Source organism: Bufo gargarizans, chromosome 6, assembly GCF_014858855.1.
Source record: "Bufo gargarizans isolate SCDJY-AF-19 chromosome 6, ASM1485885v1, whole genome shotgun sequence".
Classification (NCBI taxonomy): Eukaryota; Metazoa; Chordata; class Amphibia; order Anura; family Bufonidae; genus Bufo; species Bufo gargarizans.
Window position 1 is genome coordinate 296,103,807 of NC_058085.1, and position 21,197 is coordinate 296,125,003.

General features: G+C 46.7%; 1 protein-coding gene across 1 annotated transcript in view; it reads left to right on the top strand.

Moving 5' to 3' along the window:
* The window catches only part of RHOBTB1 (Rho related BTB domain containing 1), a 113,191-nt gene that overhangs the window by 48,377 nt on the left and 43,617 nt on the right, over positions 1 to 21,197 (top strand). The gene's annotated exons all lie outside the window — the stretch shown is intronic.

Genomic DNA, 21,197 nt, shown 5'->3' on the forward strand with positions numbered 1-21,197 from the left:
CAGGTACATTGGGTTCCTGTGTAGTCAGACCAAAGCATAAAGCATAGCTACCACTGATGCCGGACACTTCACATGGGGTGTATGGTGCTCTATTTATATACTGCTCCTGCCTCCTATGACACCGTCATAGCTGCTACCTGAGGCTGCCACTGGAGGACGGGGGACGGGGGGGGGGGGGGGGTCACTGCATATATATATTATACTTTGCCCAATGACTTTTATACTACAGTAGTTGCATACACTTACAGTATATGCAGTTAGCTCCCTCTATGGGCGGCAGCATGCAGCCAGAATGATATTCTCATACAAGAAGTATATATAAGTCAGAAAAACACAGCTCCCCTGTACAAAATAGATAGTGAAATTAATTGGCACAGATGTTTCTACTTAAATTCAGAACGGTGAACATTTCTGGCAAGGAAACATTTGAGGGTACGTCCACACGGGCAGAACATGGCTCCCGATTTGTGGGCATTGTTTTACAGTACCAACAAAGTGGATGACATTTTAAGAAAACCCATCTACACAGTGGGGTAAAAAATGTCGGCATAAATATTCACCGCGGATTTCACTCTTTTCAGAGCATTTCCACTGTGGGAACACAAAAATCTGCCACAGAAATTCTGCTGTGGAAAATTGACCCCAAATGGCTGTTCCCCTAACGTATTGTCATGGTCTTACCTCCTTGCTGTTCTCCTTCGTTTGACATGTGCTAGCGGCCATCTCGGTTTCTGGGTTTCTTGTAGCCTCCCACCCTGCGGCTCCTCCTTCCCACTGGGAGGAGCTGGATGCCTAGCTCATATATATAGGAGGTCTGTGGCTTCAGTTCCTTGCTTGGTCCTCCTGTGCTCACATGCTTCTAAGACTGCTGCTGCTTCTGGTTCCTGATCCTGGCTTCGTCTGACTACCCTGCTGATTCCTGATCCTGGCTTCGTCTGACTACCCTGCTGATTCCTGATCCTGGCTTCGTCTGACTACCCTTCTGGTTCCTGATCCCTGGTTTCGCAAGACCCTGCTTCGGTTTAGCCATCCGTTTGGACTTTTGCCTTACAGCTTTATTTTCAATAAAGCCTTCTTATTTCCACTCATCTCTTGTTGTACGTCTGGTTCATGGTTCCATGACATTAGGACCAAGCCATGAATTCTGACGGTACAGGGCCATCCTCGCTACCTACGCTGGTTGCCAGACTTGATCAGCAGGATCACCTGTTGGGTCGGTTCGCTGTGGCGTTGCAAACCCTGCTTGAACGCACGGCTCATTTAGCTTCCGTTGCCGATGGGTCGGTTGTCGCTCCTGGGCCCGCTCCTACTGCCGCTCCGGTTGTTGCGCCAGAGTCTACCCCGATACCTGTTGCTGCGCCTGCGGTGTTTCGGGGTATGACCGGTTCTGCCCCCCTTCCACAGCGCTTTGGGGGAGAGCCAACTCAGTGCCGAGGTTTCCTTAACCAGGTGGGCATTTACTTCGAGTTGCTGCCACATGCCTTTCCTACTGAGAGATCAAAGGTGGGCTTCTTGATCTCGCTGCTCTCGGACAAGGCCTTGGCCTGGGCCAGCCCTTTATGGGAGAACAACAATCCGGTGGTTGCCGAGTTTTCTGGTTTTGTTGCTTCTCTTCGGAAGGTATTCGATGTGCCGGCTCGTGCTGCCTCTGCTGCGAAGCTCCTTATGTCCATCAGACAGGGTTCACGATCCGTAGCTGAATACGCCATTGAGTTTCGTACCCTGGCAGCAGAGGTGGGCTGGAATAATGAGGCTCTGGTCGCTGCTTTCTCTCATGGTCTCTCGGATGCCTTGAAGGATGAGGTTGCAGCTAAGGACCTACCAGTGGAGCTCGAGTCTCTTATTTCTTTCCTGATTTTGATTGACACCAGACTCAGGGAGAGACCTTCCTTTAAGGAGAGCCTGCGGAGGCCTTCTAACAGATTGGCGCCTACGTTTGCTGTCCCACCCGTGCCTCCCTCTCCTCCCACGCCTCCTGGGGATGACTTGTCTGGGGGTGAACCCATGCAGCTGGGGTTTGCTCGCCTGTCCGAGGGGGAGAGGGTACTCCGGAGACGCGAGGGCCGATGCATGTACTGTGGTCTCGGTGGGCATTTTCGGTTGGCATGTCCGAACCGTCCGGGAAACGCTCGCACCTGAGATCCTGTCGGGGGCAGATCTTGGGTGGAGTCTCCTCGTCCCCGGTTTCCCGTGTTGACAAACCACTGATTACTGTTGTCCTCTCCTGGGTCGGGGGCTCGGTGACGACCCAGGCGTTGGTGGACTCTGGTGCTGGTGGTTTGTTCATTGATAGTGTGTTCGCTGCCGCCAATTCCATTCCTCTGCAGCCTCGAGGTTCCCCACTGGCTCTTGAGGCGATAGACGGCAGACCCCTTCTGCCGCCACACGTGACTCATGAGACCCTTCCAGTGGGGATGGCCATTGGTGCCGTTCACAGAGAGTCGGTCTGTCTCCAGGTTATTTCGTCTCCACACTACTCGGTGGTCTTGGGGTACCCCTGGCTCCAGAAGCATAATCCGACTTTCGATTGGAAATCGGCCGAGATCCTCTCGTGGTCACCGCAGTGTGGGGCTAGTTGCATCCATGGGCCTGTCAAGTTGCTGTGTACTTCCTCGGACTCTCTGTTGCCTCCTGAATACGAGGAGTACCGGGATGTATTCGATAAGGTGCGTGCGGTTGCCCTACCTCCGCACCGCCCATACGATTGTGCCATAGAGTTACAATCTGGTGCCGTTCCGCCTCGTGGCAAAGTCTATCCACTGTCGGTAGCGGAGAATGAGGCCATGGAGGAGTACGTGAGGGAGGCGCTTTCACGCGGACACATTCGCAAATTCTCGTCCCCGGCAGGGGCTGGATTTTTCTTTGTGAAAAAGAAGGGCGGTGAGTTGAGGCCTTGCATCGATTACAGGGGTCTCAATCGCATCACGATCAAGAACGCTTACCCGATACCCTTGATTTCCGAGCTGTTCGATCGCCTCAAAGGGGCCACAGTCTTTACCAAACTCGACCTGAGGGCGGCATATAACCTGGTAAGGATCAAGGCGGGCGATGAGTGGAAGACCACGTTTAACACCAGGACCGGTCATTATGAATCCTTGGTTATGCCCTTTGGGTTGTGCAATGCGCCCGCAGTCTTCCAGGAATTTATCAACGATGTTTTCCGTGACCTGTTGCAGCAGTGTGTGGTGGTCTATTTGGATGACATCTTGGTATATTCTGAATCCATGGAGGCCCACATTCTGGATGTCAGACGAGTGTTGCAACGGTTACGAGAGAACAAGCTGTTCGGTAAGCTTGAGAAATGCAAATTTCACCGATCCCAGGTAACCTTCTTAGGTTACATCATTTCCGCTGAGGGGTTCTCCATGGATCCTGAGAAGGTTTCGGCTGTCTTACAGTGGCCCCAGCCCAGTGGTCTTCGTGCCCTGCAGCGCTTTTTGGGCTTCGCCAATTATTATCGGAAGTTCATCAGGGACTTTTCCATGCTAGCCAAGCCTCTCACGGATCTGACCAAGAAGGGCAGTAATCCCCAGGTCTGGCCGCCCGAGGCCATCCGAGCTTTTGAGGCTCTAAAGTCCGCCTTTGTGTCGGCTCCGATTCTGTCGCATCCCAACCCTGGGTTGCCGTTTGTCCTCGAGGTGGACGCGTCTGAGACGGGAGTAGGCGCCCTCCTGTCTCAGCGTAGAACACCAGAGGGTCCTCTGCTTCCTTGTGGGTTTTACTCCCGGAAACTGTCTTCCGCGGAGTGCAACTACCAGATTGGTGACAGGGAGTTATTGGCCATCGTGCAGGCCCTTAAAGAATGGAGGCACTTGCTCGAGGGCTCGGTGGTTCCGGTTCTCATCCTGACGGACCACAAGAATCTAACCTACCTCTCTGAGGCCAAGAGATTGACACCACGTCAGGCCAGATGGGCTCTGTTCTTGTCACGTTTTAATTACGTGGTCTCCTACCTACCCGGTTCCAAGAACATCAGAGCGGATGCCTTATCACGGCAGTACTCCGAGCTGTCCGGGGAGGAGTCGATTCCGACTTCGGTCATACCTCCGAATCAGATCCTGGCCGCCATTCGCACCAGCCTGACCTCTCCCCTGGGTGAGCAGATTTTGGCGGCTCAATCTGGTGCTCCCTCTGGGAGACCCAACGGCAGGTGTTTTGTGCCTGAGGAGTTGCGCACTCGGTTGTTGCGAACCTACCATAACTCCAAGGCCGCGGGGCATCCTGGAAAGAATCAGCTGTCCTGGGCTGTTTCACGTCTGTTCTGGTGGCCTTCTCTACGTTCCGACATCGCCGCATATGTAGCGGCATGCTCCGTTTGTGCCCAGAGTAAGTCCCCTCGGCACCTTCCGTTGGGCCTTTTGCAACCCATAGCCACCGGGGAGCGTCCATGGTCACACCTGGGGATGGATTTCATTGTGGACCTCCCTGCATCCCGAGGCCATACGGTCATTCTCATGATAGTGGATCGGTTTTCCAAAATGTGCCACTGTGTTCCTCTCAAGAAGTTACCCTCTGCACAAGAGTTGGCCTCGATTTTTGCCAGGGAGGTCTTCCGGTTGCACGGTTTGCCCAAGGAGATTGTGACGGATCGGGGGAGTCAGTTTGTGTCCAGGTTCTGGCGCGCCTTTTGCTCCCAGTTGGGGATTCATCTCTCTTTCTCCTCGGCCTACCACCCTCAGTCCAATGGGGCCGCAGAACGATCCAATCAGGCCTTGGAGCAATTCCTTCGTTGCTATGTCTCCGATCACCAAGACAATTGGGTTGACCTCCTGCCTTGGGCTGAGTTTGCCAGGAACACGGCGGTGAACTCTTCCTCTGGGACGTCTCCCTTCATGGCCAATTATGGGTTCCAACCTGCCGTGTTACCGGAGGTATTCTCTCCCCAGGATATTCCGGCTGTGGAGGATCACCTTTCCGTCCTACGTGCTTCTTGGGTACAGATCCAGAGGTCCCTTGAGGTCTCTGCGCAGCGCCAGAGACTCCAGGCTGATCGCAGACGAGCGCCCGCTCCTTCCTACCAGGTCGGAGACCGCGTATGGTTGTCCACCCGCAACCTCAACCTTCGAGTGCCCACTCCCAAGCTGGCGCCTCGCTTTGTTGGTCCCTTCCGAGTGCTTCGCAGGGTAAACCCGGTAGCCTATGCCCTTGCGCTTCCTCCTGGCATGCGGATCTCCAACGTGTTTCATGTCTCCCTGTTGAAGCCACTGGTGTGTAATCGTTTCACTTCCTCGATTCCTCGGCCTTGTCCGGTCCAAGTGGGCAATCGTGAGGAGTATGAGGTGAGCAATATCCTGGACTCACGCCTGGTCCGCGGCCGGGTGCAGTTTTTGGTCCATTGGCGTGGTTATGGTCCAGAGGAGCGTTCCTGGGTTCCCTCCGCAGATGTCCATGCTCCTGCCTTGCTCCGAGCCTTCCACGCACGCTTCCCTCAGAAACCGTTCCTTACTCCGCGGAGGAGGGGCCCTTGAGGGGGAGGTACTGTCATGGTCTTACCTCCTTGCTGTTCTCCTTCGTTTGACATGTGCTAGCGGCCATCTTGGTTTCTGGGTTTCTTGTAGCCTCCCACCCTGCGGCTCCTCCTTCCCACTGGGAGGAGCTGGATGCCTAGCTCATATATATAGGAGGTCTGTGGCTTCAGTTCCTTGCTTGGTCCTCCTGTGCTCACATGCTTCTAAGACTGCTGCTGCTTCTGGTTCCTGATCCTGGCTTCGTCTGACTACCCTGCTGATTCCTGATCCTGGCTTCGTCTGACTACCCTGCTGATTCCTGATCCTGGCTTCGTCTGACTACCCTTCTGGTTCCTGATCCCTGGTTTCGCAAGACCCTGCTTCGGTTTAGCCATCCGTTTGGACTTTTGCCTTACAGCTTTATTTTCAATAAAGCCTTCTTATTTCCACTCATCTCTTGTTGTACGTCTGGTTCATGGTTCCATGACACGTATACTGATGGAGTTTTGGGCCCACATTTATATATAAATGATGTTATTGTAAATTGCACAAAGATTTGTCACATATAGATTCACTGCCCACGGGAGTGCGCATAGGCAATATGGACAATCACAATACATTAGTAAGTGCCTTGTATTAACTTTATCTACATGATAAGGCTACATAAATATGACCTTGGTGTTTTGCGAATCCGCAAAACACAGATACCGGCCCACATATGCCGTTGCTATCATAGAAAATGCTTATTGTCCGCAATTGAGGAGAAAAATAGGATATTTTCTATTTTTTGGGCGGGGCCGCAGAACGGAACTACGGATGCGGAAAGCTCACGTTGAGCTGTCTGCATCTTTTGCGGCCCTATTGAAATAAATGGGTCCGCACCCGTTCCGCAAAATTGCGGAACAGATGCGGACTCATTCATACAGTCATGTGAATGTAGCCTAAATGCCATTTACTGAAGCGAGACAACCCCTCGAAGTGTACGCCATCTACAGGATCTGTAAATCTGTCCCTTTGTGCATTGGGTTTTTCTCTATGGTTTGGGAATGTATTCACTATGTGCATGTCTTCCTGAAAAATAAGAATTTGAATACTACCAGAGAACTAAGGGTATGACCACACGCTCAGGTTTCCTTATGCAGTTTTGAAAGCCAAAACCAGGAGTGAATTAAAAAAAGAGAAGTCGTATCTGTCCTTTATATTTTCTCACCTTTTATGATCAACTCCAGATTTTGGCTTCCAAAACTGCACCTGGAAACCTGACCGTGAGGCCTTACCCTTAGGCCCCTTGCAGATGAGTGTGTCCGGATTAGGTCCAGATGCGTTGCGAATGTGTTCAGTTAAAAATGCGCGATTTTGCAAACAAAGTCATTCAGTTTTGTCTACGATTGCATTCAGTTGTTCAGTTTTTATTGCACACGTGCAATGTGATTTAATGCATTTTTCACGTTCGTGATAAAAAACTGAAGGTTTACAAACAACATCTCTTAGCAACCATATGGGAAAAAAACATCGCATCCGCACTTGCTTGCGGGTGCAATGCGATTTTCACGCAGCTCTATTCACTTTAATGGGGCTAGAATATAGAACATGCTGCGATTTTCACGCAACGCACAAACGAGGCGTGAAAACCATTGGACATGTACACAGCCCCATTGAAATTAACGGGTCAGGATTCCTTGCGGGCACAATGCGTTCGCATGACGCATTGTACCCACGCGGATAACTCGCTCGTGTGAAAGGGGCCTTATAGTATCCTCAATCTGTAGACATTAGACTAAAATAGTAAAGTTTTAAAAACAACTAGAAAAGCTACAATTTCTGGGGGAATTGTGTGAAGTGTTCTTGCCTCCACCAGTAGTCTACAACTGGAGTGGGCGGAGTAACTGGGTGGAGTGGCTTGAGTAACTGTTGTGTGGTTGGAGTGGCTGGAGTAACTGTGGAAAGGTTGGACTGGGTAGAGTAACTTTATGGAGTGGGCAGAGTAACTGTGTGGAGTGTTTGGAGTGAGTAATGATAGTAAACATTACACTAACCAATTGATTGATCAAATTTAAAAAGTGCACATGGCAAGCTTGATAGAGTGAGAAATGCATTTCAACTTTTATTTATTTATATAGCACATTTAATTGCAATGTTATTGCCCAAAGTGCTTCACAGTTACATTAAAACATACATTTATAAAAAAACATTAGCAGCCGATTTCTGTAGGTGGGCTTGAAAATGAGGGAGTGGTGGCAGTTTAGAAATCATGTCCTGATTTTCAGCTCACACTCTAGCTTTTGTCACTCTGCTGGCTGCTCACACGCCTGGGTTCCTATGGCAACTCGCTCTACAGCAAGGGCAGAGAAGAGCGGTTAAAAACAAACTTTCCAACTTGCTCACTTCACTGGCAGTTGCCATCTTCAAACGGTTGTAGTTTAAAAATTATAAATCCTACACTGAAGAGCTTTATATTGTGAGAATCACAAGACCCAGACCTACATTTGATGCATAGTATGTCTCTGAAATATTAAAAACGAAGGCACAGTCGCAGGTTAGAAATTGCCCTTCAAATTTGAGGTGCCTAGAGTGGAGTTTCAATGAATGTCAATGGGCGACGTGAGTTGCAAACAAATGGTCATATTGTGAAAACTATCAGGACTATGGCTTAGTCGTTGTCACGTCCATGTTCATGGTCGTGACTCCTTGGGAGCCGCATGCAGTTGCCCGCGGTCTGGGTGTTGTGTCAACCACAGCTGGGGGCACTTAGTTGTTTGCCTCAAGTGCGGTTGCCGCGGACAACTGGTATGCGTGTGGTTGCCTATGGTTATGTGTGTGTGTTTGTATGCACTTTCTATGTTTGGTGTGCACAGGGTTTATGTATGTGTGCGCTGTGACACTTCCCTTCGCCTGTGGCTGCCCGTGGCAACGTTTTGTATTGTTTACATGTGTTGGCAGTGTCTCGGCCTTTTCGTCGGCTCCCAGGACACGGTTGCCACGCTGGTCGTTGTCGCCGGTAACAGCTGCAGTGTGATAGTTGTTTGTGCACTTCCCCTTTTAGTGGCTTCACTACCCTGTTTGGTGATGGAAGGGTTAACTCCCTTCCCACAGTGTGTCTGTGTGGGTGTGGCCATTTTGGGCTATAAAGCCTCTGTGGAGACCTGAAGCTGAGGGGTTCTTCAGCCATGGTTTGCTGGAGACATCATCCTGGTTATTCACCATCTCACCAGTGAGGGCCACCCTTGTGGTCATAACTCTTGTTTGATGTTATGAAGATGTGTTTGTGTTATGCTTGTTTATTGCACCTTATGGTCCTGGGTTCCTGTGTGATGTGTGTTGTGTGCTGTGTCCTTTTGTAGTGGATAGCAGCATTTGCACATGGGTTCCAGGCTTAGTGTCTGTGGCAGGTGAGTGTTGTGTTTGTGGCATGTACCTGCCATTGCCATAAGTTGTATATGTTCCCCCTCCTTTTGCAGCTTGGCCACTTTAGACTCCGGTTTCTCCGCGTCCAGGAGGAACAGGTAGTCTACCCAGCTCCTAGCTCAGGGACCTGCGGAGGGTTAGTAGGGATCCGAGGTTCCGGAGCATGAGCCCTCCTACCATCAAGGTCGGCTCATGCAGCTAGGAGTTAGGGTCAGATTAGGGAAGCTCTAGGAGGTGACCTGCTCCCTAATTCTGTCTCCCTGGTCGAGCAGCGACTACCATCATCTGGCATCGCACGGCTGAGGGTTTTCCCCATCCTCCGCCGTGACAGTCGTGGACATTTTAGTGGCAGCAGGGATAGCTGAACGTTTTGCTATAAGATTTGTGTAGGTGGGCTTGAAACGTTCCACAAAGTAATAGCACACCAATCTGGAACAATACGCACGTTTTGGTATATTGCTGTCTATGTAGTGTAAAAACTGTGGGAGGAGTTAGGGTGGTAAATTTGGCTACAATAATAAGAATATATCTCTATATACCTTTTAAGGCCGAATGCACATGGCCGTGTGCATTCGGCCTAAGTTGGCTTTTCAGGCTCGGGTTTTGATGCATTTTTGCAGCCACCGGAAAAAAAGGATTATTTTTTCTAATGTCGTTTTCCCGATGCCTCCAAACACACATCAAAACCGTGGCAGGAAAACCCAGCCAAACTTCTAAACTTATGTAGATCACAATAATACCAAAAACCCAATCATACAAATAAATGTGGTGCAAACAGAGCAGCTTTTATGTTACCCGTGTGATTGCAATATAAATCATTCAATATAATATATGAAATCCAACTTTGTCCATCACTTTTAAAGCCAAGTTGTTAATGAAAAGCTTAAGATACGGTATGTTTGGACAGAGATTATTTACCAATGCACCAAAATGTAACCTCATGACCTACTTCATACATTGCTTAATTAGTAACTGGGAAGAACATAGCAGCGAGTAAAATGCGAGTAAAATGACTAGAGATGAAATATTGCAACATGAATGAAAACTGAACACAGAGACTGTGGGAGACCTTACATTTGTTTAGCTTACTGAGCCTTAACCACTTACGGACCACAGGTTTATACCCCCCTAGTGACCAGGCCCTTTTTTACAAATCGGCACTTCACAACTTTAACGGTTTATTGCTCAGTCATGCAATTTACCACCCAAATGAATTGTACCTCCTTTTCTTCTCACAAATACAGCTTTCTTTTGGTGATATTTGATTGCTGCTGACATTTTTCGTTTTTCTGATATTAATCAAAATAGACCGCAATTTTAAAAAAAATGTGTATTTTTAACTTTTTCTGGTAAAATTGTTCAAATATAATTACATTTCTATACAAGTTTGTGTCAGAATTTATTGTGCTACATGTCTTTGCTAAAAAAAAAATCCAATAAGTGTATATTTATTGGTTTGCGCAAAAGTTATAGCGATTACAAACTATGGTACAAAAATGTAAATGTACCATACCTTGGGGTGTCTACTTTCCGAAATGGGGTCATTTGTGGGGTGTGTTTACTGTTCTGGCATTTTGGGCCGGGCTAAATTGTGAGCAACCCTATAGAGCCTAAAGGTACTCGTTGGACTTTCGGCCCCTTTACACACCTAGGCTGCAAAAAAGTGTCACACATTTGGTATCGCTGTACTCAGGAGAAGTTGCGCGATGTGTTTTTTTTTTACATATACCCATGCTGGGTGAGAGAAATATCTCTGTTGACAACTTTGTATAAAAAAATGTAAAAAAAAATGTAAAAAGTTGTCATTTACAGAGATATTTCTCACACACAGTATGGGTATATGTAAAAATACACCCCAAAACACATTGCCCTACTTCTCCTGAGTACGGCGATACCACATGTGTGACACTTTTTTGCAGCCTAGGTGCGCAAAGGGGCCCAAATTCCAATGAGTACCTTTAGGATTTCACAGGGCATTTTTACGCATTTGGATTCCAAACTACTTCTCACGCTTTAGGGCCCCTAAAATGCAAGGGCAGTATAAATACCCCACAAGTGACCCCATTTTGGAAAGAAGACACCCCAAGGTATTCTGTGAGGGGCATGGCGAGTTCATAGAAGTTTTTTTTTTTTTTTGGCACAAGTTAGCAGAAAAAGATTTATTTTTTTCTTACAAGGTCTCATATTCCACTAACTTGTGACAAAAAATAAAATTTTACATGAACTCACCATGCCCCTCACTAAATACCTTGGGGTGTCTTCTTTCCAAAATGGGGTCACATGTGGTGTATTTATACTGTCCTGGCATTTTAGGGGCCCTAAAGCGTGAGAAGAATTCTGGAATCCAAATGTCTAAAAATGCCCTTCTAAAAGGTACTCATTGGAATTTGGGCCCCTTTGCGCATCTAGGCTGCAAAAAAGTGTCACACATGTGGTATCGCCGTACTCAGGAGAAGTAGGGCAATGTGTTTTGGGGTGTATTTTTACATATACCCATACTGTGTGTGAGAAATATCTCTGTAAATGACAACTTTTTATATATTTTTTTTATACAAAGTTGTCAATTTACTGAGATATTTCTCTCACCCAGCATGGGTATATGTAAAAATACACCCCAAAACACATTGCCCCACTTCTCCTGAGTACGGCGATACCACATGTGTGACACTTTTTTGCAGCCAAGATGCGCAAAGGGGCCCAAATTCCAATGAGTACCTTTAGGATTTCAGAGGGCATTTTTACGCATTTGGATTCCGTGAGGGGTATGGTGAGTTCATGTAAGATTTAATTTTTTTGTCACAAGTTTGTGAAATATGAGACTTTGCAAGAAAAAAACAAAAAAACAATCAATTTCCGCTAACTTGTGCCAAAACACAAAACACATACGGACGTCTGAATGGAGCCTAAGGCTCCATTCACACATCCGCAATGTGTTTTGCGGATACACGGAGCCACGGATCCGCAAAACACGGAAAGCGGCAATGTGCGTTCCGCATTTTGCGGACTGCACATTGCCGGCACTAATAGAATATGCTTGTTCTTGTCCGCAATTGCGGACAAGAATAGGACATGTTCTATTTTTTTGCGGAAACGGAAGCACGGATGCGGAAGTGCGGATCCGCAAATGTGGATGCGGACAGCACATTCCGGCCCCATTGAAAATGAATGGGTCTGCACCCGTTCCGCAAAATTGCGGAACGGATGCGGATCCATTTTGCGGACGTGTGAATGGACCCTAACAGGGGGGTGATCAATGACAGGGGGGTGATCAGGGAGTCTATATGGAGTGATCAGGGGGTGGGGGGTGTAGTGTAGTGTGGTGTTTGGTGCTACTTACAGAGCTGCCTGTGTCCTCTGGTGGTCGATCCAAGCAAAAGGGACCACCAGAGGACCAGGTAGCAGGTATATTAGACGCTGTTAACAAAACAGCGTCTAATATACAATTTTGGGGTTAAAAAAATGATCGCTGCTGGCAGGCTGTAGATCAACGCTGTGCGAAATCTCGGCTCTCGCGAGATGACGCGTAGATGCGTGAAGGAGGAATAACCCGGCCGCCCGCAGGTCGCATCCCTACGTTAGGCGGTCGGGAGGTGGTTAAAGGGCTTGTCCCACAAAAAAATATTCCAGCACCTGGATCTGAATACTACAACTGCATGTAGTTAATTTTTTGTATAGCCAGTGTTATTCAATAAAATGTAATTGTATAGCGCCACCTGCTGTTTGTTCTAATTTCTCTGTCCACCTTGCTGAGGTGGACATACATGCTCAGTTCCATCATTCAACTGCCTCCTGAGTTGTGATAGGGAGACAGCTGCAACAGAAAGAACACACCCACTGAGCTGCCAGCTTGATATAAATCTAGCAGAGAAATTGCATCAATAAATGGGGAGTGCTCTGCATCCATGTGAGGTGCAAGGCTGGTTCTAGCTTTGTTACAAAGAGATTATGTACAGTATGTGATATCTAATTTACATGTTTTTACCTTAAAGAGGACCTTTCACCGGTTCTGAGATTACAATATTAATACCTGGCACTGTAGGGCTAATTTTCTTTTCAGACACACCGCTCCATTGTAGGACTGTGCCTTCCGTTCTCTTTTGCTGCCCTAATAGCATCGGTACAGAGAGGAGGAGACGGAAGCGTTTCTCAGGGGGCGTCTCCTACTCTCTGGCTGTGAGCTGTCCAGGCACAGTGAAGCGCGTCACAGCCATTGAGAAAAAACAGCTCACCTTCTCCCTGGCCGTGACTCAGCCCACTATGATTGGACAGCTCAAAGCCAGGGAGAAGGAGATGCCCCTGAGAAACGCGGCCGTCTCCTCCTCCCTGTACTGATGCTATAAATTAGCTATTGATTAGTATACAGGGCAGCAAAAGTGAACAGGGGGCACAGCGCCGCATTGGAGCAGCGGATATGAAAAAAAAATAGCAATATCACATCTCCTAAACACGCCCTACAGTGCCAGGCAGGCTCGGTATGGCCCACAGGGGTACAGGTGAATCCCCATGGGGGCCCCTGAGCAAGGTGGGTCCCGAGACTCCCACCCCCTGCACAAGTGGCACATAACACAGTAGACTTACTGCACTACATACATACACTGAACAAAAAATATAAACGCAACACTTTCGGTTTTGAGCTGAACTCAAGGATCTGAAACATTTTCTACATACACAAAAGACCCATTACTCTCGAATATTGTTCATAAATCTGTCTAAATCTGTGTTAGTGAGCACTTCTCCTTTGCTGAGAAAATCCATCCTACCTCACAGGTGTGGCATATCAAGGTGCTGTTTAGACAACATGAATATAGCACAGGTGTGCCTTAGACTGCCCACAATAAAAGGCCACTCTGAAATGTGCACAGTTTTGCCTTACTGGGGGGGGGGTCAGAAAACCAGTCGTGCAACTGGCATGCTGACTGCAGTCCCTCCCTATGATGCAGCCAGCATTGCCCCAATGAAAACAACGGGCTTTGAAGCCTGCAACACCGCCATCAATTAATGAGCCGATAATCATAGGAGGAGGAGGTACGAGGGAGGGAATAAACTGCTGCGCCGTCTAATCTTGTGAGTGTGATGAACAGCAGCAGTCTTACCTCCTGACTGTCTTGTCCTCCTCAGTATCAGCCCGGGCCCCAGCCCCACAGTGTGCACTCAGCAGCAGCCAGCAGCCCCCCCCCCCCCCTTCCCCCAGTACAAGAGTGATTAGTCTACCTGAAAATAAAGGCAGGCAAAAACATATGTACCAGGCAGCCAGCAAGATTGGGGTTAATGTGACTCATTAACTCCACTTTTTGTTCAATTTTTTCCCCCTATTTTCACCCTTTAAAACCTTACAGGGCGAAAAATTCAGTAAATTTTACTAGTGGGTCCTAGGCACCCCAGTCCGACAGCGGTGCCAGGTATTAATATTGTAATCTCAGAACCAGTGACAGGTCCTCTTTAATCATAGGATAACCCCTTTAAATAAAATCTGTGGTGGTATTGAAGGTCCCATTGAAATGCATAAACCAAACACATGTCAGTTAGATATGAGTGCATGTGGGTACCCTTATACTAGTCACGCTAAAGTTGTCATGGATGGAAGATACAGGGGATCGAAAAGAAGGCTTCTTTTCACTGCAGGAAATCCTTGATGTAGTAGTTTAAAGGATTTCCTGTTGTCATCAGTGAACCCTAGGCTTCCCCCTTCTGCTTATATTATTCTTATAAAGAAATGCAGAATCTGCTTTGAGTATTTTTGTCTATTAGCATTGTGCCTGTTTCCATCTCTAGGGGGTAATATGCATTCCAGCTGCATGGTAATAAATGATTATATGACAGAATCACTATATAAATATGGACATTTCTATAATTTTCTAATACATCCTGTGTACATCCTTTTTCAAGATGGCCGTTAGTTATCTTAGCATAGACATTGTTTAATCCCTTAGTGACCAGCCAATTTTGGGTCTAAGTGACCATGCAAATTTTCATTTTTTTTTCCTTGTTGCATTCCAAGCGAAAAAAAATTCTACAGCTTGATTTGTGTGGAATGACTTGTACTTTTCATTGGTATCATTTTTGGGGTACATAACACTTTTTCATTGCTTTTTTGGGGGTGTCAAATAAGCAAAACAGCAATTCTGGCATTTTTTTATGTGATAATTGTACAGTGCGGGTCATTATGGATGTGGCAATACTAAATATGTAGAGGGGAATTTATTTATTTTAACTTTTTTCACTGAAAAGCATTTTCTTTTCTAAGGAAAAAGGTGTATTTTTTTTAATTTGGAGGTTGTTTTTTTAAAAATAAAACTCTTAATTTTTACTATTTATTTGTCCCACAAGAGGACTTTGACAGGTGATCTTCTGATTGCTTCTATAATACAATGTACTACTTATGTAGTACAGAGTATTGTGCTGTCAGTGGGATACTAGCAGGCACTATCAGCCTGCTCCTCTGGCACAGCCTTTAAGGCATATGCAGGCAGACCTGGGGGCCTACATTAGGGCTCATGCACATGACCGTATGTATTTTGCGGTCTGAAAAAAAAATACGGATGACATCCATGTGCATTCTATATTGTGACAGAGTGTCTGGAGAAGTAGTGGACAGGGTCTATGTGTGCCCAAGGTTCCTCACTTCTGTCATTTAAAAAGCAACCGGGGAAAGGTTCAGCAGAGGTCTACGCAGACCTCTCTGCAATTCGGGTTTGAAAAAAAAAAATGTTTTTTAGGGCCTGTGTTGCTGGAGTGGGGAGAGAAGGGTGGGCCCCCACTCCATCTGGACATTCCGGGTTTTAGGCTGTCAGGTAATCACTACTCATGGAGACACGTCTCTGTCTCTGCCTGGGGACAGAACTGCTTGGAGTCTCTGTGAGTATAGCAGGTGGTACAAATAATAAGGTTATGTTTGGTGTCCCGTGTTGGGCTGGCACCAGGTTAGTTAGGAGTTCCTCATTGTATAGTTAGAGCCGGACAGGCATAGAATTTAGTTTGTTTATTTTATGTAGAACTAGCACCCGCTGGCAATAAATCTGGACAGTTGCTGGAAAAAAGAGGTTGTCTGGAATCTGTGCTCAAGAGAGCGTGTTCATCGACCACCCCGCTACCTAACTCTTAGGCCCCTTTCACACGGGCGAGTTTTCCGCGCGGGTGCAATGCGTTAGGTGAACGCATTGCACCCGCACTGAATCCGGACCCATTAATTTCTATGGGGCTGTGCACATGAGCGGTGATTTTCACGCATCACTTGTGCGTTGCGTGAAAATCGCAGCATGCTCTATATTCTGCGTTTTTCACGTAACACAGGCCCCATAGAAATGAATGAGGTTGCATGAAAATCGCAAGCAAGTGCGGATGCAGTGCGATTTTAACGCAAGGTTGCTAGGTGACGATCGGGATGGGGACCCGATCATTATTATTTTTCCTTATAACATGGTTATAAGGGAAAATAATAGCATTCTGAATACAGAATGCATAGTACAATAGCGCTGGAGGGGTTAAAAATTTTTAACTCACCTTAATCCACTTATTCGCACAGCCCAGCTTGTCTTCTATCATCTTCTTTGAGGACCTGGGAGGAAAAGGACCTTTGGTGACGTCACTGCACTCATCACATGGTCCATCACCATGGTGATTATTTTTTAACCCCTCCATCCCTAATTTACTTAGCATTCTGTATTAAAAATGCTATTATTTTCCCTTATAACCATGTTATAAGGGAAAATAATAAAATCTACACAACATCTAACCAAAACCTGAACTTCTGTGAAGAAGTCCGGGTTTGGGTCTGGGTACCAAACATACCGATTTTTCTCGCGCGCATGCAAAGCGCATTAAAACGCTTTGCACTCGCGTGGAAAAATCGTGCATTTTCCCACAACGCACCCGCATCTTGTCCGGCCCTCACACGCGACGCCCGTGTGAAAGAGGCCTTACGGTATTTTGCTGAACGGAACAGCTGGCCCCTAATAGAACTGTACTATCCTTGTCCGTAATGCGGAGAATAATAGAACATGTTCTATCATTTTGCGGAATGGAAACGGAATGCACATGGAGTAATGGAGTAACTTTGCATGAGCCCTTAGGCTCCCAGCTGCCATACTAAGACATCGGTACCCCGCAATCTCATTTGTGGCTGGTGCCGATGCCTGAGAGAGGGAGCTCCCTCCCTCTAAACCACTTAGACATGGCGGTCGCTATTGACCGCAGCATCTAAGGTGTTAAACGGTCCAGATTGGTGCTTCTGCCTTTCCATGCTGTTAGAGCAGGAGCTTGGCTGTCAAAGAAGAGCCAAGCTCCTGTTGTCTGCTGGCCTAGCTTAAGGCCTTTTAGTGACTGCCATTAAAATGAGTATTGGCCGTCACGAAGAGGTTAAATTCACTTACTGTAGATTTTTGTTCCAAGCCTCAACTACTCTTTCAGCGTAAAATATTTCCTAACATTGTTCCTGATGTTCCTTCCTTGTGCTTAGTTTTTTTATTAAAGACATTTTTAGCTATGTTCCCCATTGAAGTCAATGGGGAAAGGCTAAAATAGCTAGGCATATGTTTGGTGCGGCTTCCACCACCAAAAATGCGCTTTTCTCAAAGGCAGATAGATCAGCCTTCTGTTCGGTCACAGGTCTTGTTTACGTGTGACCCTAAACTTGCAGTATGTTTGTGTAAGCATGTGTATGTTTTGGGTACATCTGTGTGTATGTATATACAGTATACTTGTACCTATATATGTGATCTTCAATGTTTGTGTGCAAGCACAACTGCACCTCATTTTATGTGTGTTTTGGTCCCTGAAATTGCACAGCCTTATTTCAGATCTTCAGATGTAGGCCTGTGATTACATTTTTTTAATGACTACATTAAATAGTTAAATAAAATGAATACAAAAAAAAGTCATTAAAAATTGTTTTCATGTGATAGACTCGCCAAAGCACACCTACAAATGTTCTGTCTGAAAGATTCTGAGAATTGCTCGGGTTGACATTCAGTCCTTCCTGTGTCTCAGCTTCTCTTCAGCAAATGAACTTTACATGAGCATTTTTAACTACTGTAGGTTCTCTTTGATTTCCTGCGCTGTTCAAGCCAGAATGTCTCGTTATCACTTTTTTTTATTATCATTGTATATTCCATTCTAACTGCCCAGCTGGCAAACGCCGTATGGGCCGATACCGGAAAGTAGTTGCCTCAAGTCAGTGATACAGCTGAATAGTGTGGCCCTGCTGTTGACTATCAGAGGCCACAGGTTGTTGGACATGAAGCCTATGAGGCAGTGCAGGCAGTCGTGAAGTGATGACATCATCGTCGACTGCCTGTGCTGAGTCTTAGGCAGTTGTGACGTCACTGCGCCAAGACGCAGGCTGTGGGATGTCTGCGCTGTGACGTGGGGAAGTTGGAACTCGGGCTGCAGGCCAGAAGAGACCGGTAGCCTGCTTGGCAGATTGCAGCAAGGAGCTGGACTCGGGTGAGAATTTTCTTCTGTCACTTATGGAGACACTGTAGTCACTGGGGCACCACAGAGGTGCTATAAAATATATGTGAGCACTAAAGAGGGGTCTATATCAACTACTGGGGCACTATAGAGGGGCTTATCATACCTATTGGGGGCACTATAGAGGGACCCATGATAACTACTGGGGCACTATAAAGGGCCTACATTAAGCACTAGACATTATAGAGGGGCCTATAACTACTAGGGACACTATAGAGGGGCCTATGATAACTACTGAGGGCACTATGGAGGGTCCTATGATAACAACTGGGGGCACTATAGAGGGGCCTATGATAACTACTAGGGACACTATAGAGGGGCCTATGATAACTACTAGGGACACTATGGAGGGTCCTATGATAACTACTGAGGGCACTATAGAGGGGACTATATTAAGTACTGGGGCACTATGATTACTGGGGGCACTATAGAATAGTATATTAAGTACCAGGGCACTATAGAGGGGCTTATGATAACTACTGAGGACACTTTAGAGGGGCTATGAGTTTCCTATAGAGCCTATAATAAAGACTGAATCCATCCCAGCTGGATACTGTTGTTCACCACCGAACCCCATTGACTATAAATGGCATCCGGCTGCCATTTTCCAGCTAAAAAAAACTACTGGGCACTATAGAGGGGCCCATGATAGCTACTAGGGGTACTATAGAGGGACTTACTGTACATAAACTACTGGGGCACTATAAAGGGGGTAGTATTTACTGGGGCACTATAGAGGGGGGAATATTTACTGGGGCACTATAGATAGCTATGATAGCTAATGGGGGTACTATAGAGGGGCTTATATTAACTACTGGAACAGTATAGAGTGGGTAATATTTACTGGGACACTATAGAGGGACCTATGATAGCTACTGTAGTACTATAGAGGGGCTTAAATTAACTACTGGGCACTATAGAGGGACATGTAATAACTATTGGGGGCACTTTAAAGGGGCCTGCAATAACTATTGGGGGCACTATACAGGGGCCTGCAATAACTATTGGGGGCACTATACAGGGGCCTGTAATAACTATTGGAGGCACTATAGAGGGGCCTGTAATAACTATTGGGGGCACTATAATAGGGCCTATAATAACTATTGGGCGCACTATAGAGGGGTCTATGATAACTACTGGGATGCAGACCAAACATGCGGTCATGTGCATGAGCCCTAAGGCATTCCTGTCCATGGAGCCCTGCACACAGCAGTGTTTTTTGAGGATGCATGTGGCTGTTCCGCCAGTTATACAACACGTCCTTTTCTGGTCAGCATTGCTCAGGACATTGTCCCCCTCTACCTTCTGGGTGGAAATACGGACACGGCGGTGTAAATTAAGCATAGACGGACAGCAGCCATGATGTGGCTTGAAGACCAGAACTCTGTCTGGGTCTGCAAAGTTTTTTTTTTTTATGTACATTATATTTTTTTATATGTTGTATGAGGAGGGGCGTCATATTGGTATTTGTAATATTTAAGATATTTGTCGTCAAATGATACAATTTTGTATTAAGAGCTCTGAATTAATTTTTTATTTTTTTTGCCCGGTCGTTTGCGTAGGGCCTCATGCACACAGTGGTATTGTTGGTCCGTGTCTGATCCATGCGGCTGGGCTGAAAATCATACAACCTACCATATTCTTGTACGTTTTGCGGACAACAGGCTTTTTTAAGGTGTGTCCCACGAAAATTGCGGGATGCACACGGACCTCATCCGTATTTTGCAGATATGCAATTTGCCAGTCACAAAACCTATACAGTCGTGTGCAGAAATCATTAGGGGGTCATTTTCTAAAACGCGGGTCTTATTTGATGTACCCCTTAATGTTTTCCAGCAATTTCTTCAAATTTTATGAGGGAAATCTCGTCACAAGGCTGTAATACTGCAACTTTTACGACTGGTCAACACCACTGTATTTTTGGTCCGCACCCGCATTTTTGGCGGATTGGATGCAGACCCATTCATTTCCGCAGCCCCGTAAAATAAGATAGAACATATCTTATTCTTGTCTGTTTTTCACACAAGAATAGGCATTGTTACAATATGTCTACAAAAAAACGGAAACGCAACACGGACGTCATCCGTATTTTTTGCATTAACCCTTAAAGTAAGGACGTTGGAGATAATATGCAGCCATAGATTGACATGGATAGGGTGCACTGTGCAAAGCACACATCCACTCCGGCTTTTTGTTTTTGTTTGTGGTAACAGGACGAGCTTTTATGTGGAAGATGTATCAAAACTAAGGCCTCATGCACACGAACATTGTGCATCCGTTCCGTGCATTGAAGACAGCAATTTCAACTTGAATGGGTCCGTTATCCGTCCTCAGTGCAGAGGCACGGACAGAAACACCAGGGACGCACTCCGTAATGCTTCCATGGGGTTCCGATCCGTGCTTCCGTTCCGCATCTCCGTGACTGCAGACCCTTTCAAGGGAATGGGTCTGCATCCGTGATGAGGAGTGCACACAGACCGGCGCCCATGTATTGCGGACCCGCCGTATACGGACACACAACGTTCGTGTGCAAGAGGCCTTATGCAAAGGAAAACAGTCTTAGTTTCCCATAGCGACCAATCAGATGGATCCTTACATTTTTCAGAGCTTCTTTGCAAAGCCAAAGGATCAATCTGATTGGTTGCTAGGGGAAACTAAGCCAGTTTTCCTTAGCACCAGTTTTAATAAACGTGTTCTACTCCTGCGGGGGGTAAAAAACCGTCTCTGATGGAAGAAGTAACTGCTGCGCAACTTCACCATTGTTATTGTCATCTCACCTCCTCAGGGCAGTGGGAGGTAAAGAGTGACTGCACAGACCTGCGGCTGCTCCGTCCAAGCTGTCATGGAATTGACGTCACATGAAGTGACAACAGGAGC